The sequence below is a fragment of the Tupaia chinensis genome, unplaced genomic scaffold (assembly GCF_000334495.1).
Source record: "Tupaia chinensis unplaced genomic scaffold, TupChi_1.0 Scaffold143894_1, whole genome shotgun sequence".
Classification (NCBI taxonomy): domain Eukaryota; kingdom Metazoa; phylum Chordata; class Mammalia; order Scandentia; family Tupaiidae; genus Tupaia; species Tupaia belangeri.
This window is the reverse complement of record NW_006203745.1, coordinates 424,452-427,522: the sequence shown is the minus strand read 5'-3', so window position 1 is coordinate 427,522 and position 3,071 is coordinate 424,452. Positions and strand designations below refer to the sequence as shown.

The following is a 3,071-nucleotide window of genomic DNA, read 5'->3' as shown; positions in this document are numbered from 1 at the left end:
CTTTAGGCTAAGGAAAATCATGTAAAAGGAAATCACACAGAGGAAAATTTAAAAGGGGAATTTCCTCTTTCATACAGGATTACTATGTTGGTGAATCATCAGTTTTTTAAAGTGTAACAAAAAACCAGAAAGTTCAGTGGTTTTCAGAGTATCTACACTGCCCTAGGGATGGGCAGGCTGAGCCAAGGGAGGAGGACAGGGCTCTGTTCTCATCTGTTTTACTTATTTACACAATCAGAGAAAACAGATGAGAGCAGAATCCTATTTAGTAAGGGAAGATTTTAGGCAAAGCAGAAATCTCAAGACTGAAGGTATTATTTGAAAACTGGATACTAGATACCAGAATTCTGAGAGCTATGAAGACAAATATGACTCTAGGCCTTAAAGAGCTTGCAAATAAATTGGGTAGAATAAAAAATATATATATTCCACCTTTCCATACATTGTCAATGAGAAAGGAAATCTCCCCATGTAATAGGCTCAATTCAGCATTCCTTGTGAATAAGGACACAGAGACCCAAATTAATGACTTGTCCATGTGAGTTACAGACCCAGTCAATTTACGTTAAAATGAGATGGCTCAGGTCTCTTGAAATCCTGCAAAGATGTAAAGATGAGGCTGGTAGGTGGCATGATGGCTGAGGGTTGACTCCCACATGACTGTCCATAGTTCAAGTCCTGGAACTGTAGGCTTGCTTTTTCACTTTCTCTCTTATTCTCTCTGGACATATTAAATAATAATAAATAATAAAGTTAAAGAAAGTTAAAAAAATCTTGTGAAGAACGTTTTCCTTATCCACACAGTTTTCCAAAAACTTGGATCTTTTTTCATTAATATGAAAGTGCTAAGTTTTATCTATAGTTTTAAAATATACTATTTCTGTAGAAAAAATATGAAAATTTCATGTCTGTTTGGGTAACTGCTATATTGTCTTCAAAGTATCCTGTATTTTTCCTTCACACCAGCAAACCACTCTTCAACTGCGTGAAATTATACCATGCCCCATCCGGCAGGTGGCATGGTGGATAAGGGTGCTGGACTCCCACATGGCTGACTAAGGTTCAAGTCCTAGACCTGGCAGCTTGCCTGCTCTCTCTCTCTCTTTGTCCCTCTCTGGTCTAAATAAATAAATAAATAAATAAACAATAAATAATAAAGTTAAATAAAAATAATTCTTTTTTTAAAAAAATTATATCAACCCCACATACTAACCTTTATTTTTTTCAGGGTCATCATCATCCTGAACTTTTTTGGATTATTACTATCAACACAAAAATAAGCTATAATCCCATCTTTCATATTTAAAATTATTTTTTAAAAATCCTTCCTTTGACTTCACAACCATCCTAAAGTATCAAACTTCTCTTTTTTTCTTTCATTTAAAAGCTCTTTAAAAGTGGTTTTTAAACTTACTGCATCCAGTCCTCCTTCTGTTCTCACTGAAGCCATTCTTATCCCTATCACATCATCACAGTTTCTCACAAAATCACCAGTAACCTCTTCTTTAACAAGCTCAATGACCAATTTCCATGTGGGATTTTTACTAGTACACAGAAACTACTCTGGACCTACTGAAATCACTATGACTTTTATTTCTCACCAAATATTAATTGGCTTTATTTATTTTTAGTTTACTCAAACAGAGATTATTTATAAAATGGGGCTGCCCTGTAGTGCAGTGGTTAAGTGGTATGTGGGGGGAGATGGATTCTTCATGGCCATCTGTAGTTCAAAGAAATCCTAGCCCTGGCATCTTGAGAAACATGCTAGGCACATGGGTATATGCCCAAAATTCTGACAAGGAGGAGAAATAGAGTAAAAAAAGGATTGCGGCATGGCCATGGCCCATTTGGGGATGCTTTCTCTTTCTCCCTCTCCCTCTCTCTGCAAGCAAATGCACTCTCTGGCCATATCAATAAATAAATAGATAGATAGATAGATAGATAGATAGATAGATAGATAGATAGATAGGGGCCAGCTAGTAGTGTGGTGGTTAAGGTGACTGGATCTCATATGGCTGACTGTGCAGTTTGAGTCTCGGACCCAGTGGTTTGAAAAATATGGTGGGTGTGTATGCGTATGCATCCAAAATCCTAAGAAGAGAATGGAAAAGAAGGGATTGAGCTGTGGCCATTCACTTTGGGAGTGGGTACTTTCTCACTTTTCTTCTATGCCCCTCTCTTTTTGTCTCTTTGTGTCTCCCTCTCTCTCTTTCTGGTGAGCACACATGCCCCATAGCAAAAACCTGAATGAAAGAAAGGAAGAAAGAAGGAAAGGAAGGAAGGAAAGAAGGAAGAAGAGAAATAGAGAGAGAGAGAGTGGAAGTAAGAAAGGAAGGAGTGGAAGGAAGGAAAGAAAGAGAAATAGAGAGAGGAAGTAAGTAAGGAAGAAAGGAATGGAAGGAAGGAGGGAAGGAAACGAGGGAGGGAGGGAGGGAGGAAGGAAGGAAGGAAGGAAGGAAGGAAGATATTCTCATAAAAACAGAGGTGCAAAGATTGGAGGACTATGTGAACAAGAGAAAAATCAGAAATCAAGTTTACCTCTTGGATGAAATTCAAGTTTACCTCTAAGACATGATGCTCGTTATTTGAGAAGCTGTAAATATATGAGTTCTTTTTTCCCTCTCTAGTGAGAGAGTGACAATAACCTTAAATTCATTGGTCACTCTTATTACGCTTCTTTCTCATAAAGATTGGTGTGAATATCTTACAACCATCTGGGGGGGTCTTACCCTTAGAAGGATAATAAAGAGTCTCCTAGAATAGGTGCCTTAGAAGTGTGTGTGAGCGGAGGCCACTGACCAAAAAGGCTTCATTCAGAGCTGTATTTTGAGAGTTTAAAAGGAAAAGCTTTCTGTATATTGATGTTGAAATTTCAGGGAGGAAAGATGGGCTGTCCCTGATCTCCTGAGGCAATATTGTTTCTGTATGTGAACAGCTGAGCTTTTGGGCCAGCAGGTGGCATGGTGGTTAAAGGTGCTGGACTCCCACATGGCCTGGTTAAAGGTGCTGGACTCCCACTGGACCTGGTGGCTTGCTTTCTCTCCCCCCCACCCCATGCCCCTCTCTGG

General features: G+C 38.9%; 1 protein-coding gene across 1 annotated transcript in view; it reads right to left on the bottom strand.

The window, feature by feature from the left end:
* LOC102498334 (transmembrane serine protease 11F) overlaps positions 1-3,071 on the bottom strand; it is a 56,765-nt gene that overhangs the window by 13,330 nt on the left and 40,364 nt on the right. The window lies entirely within an intron of this gene.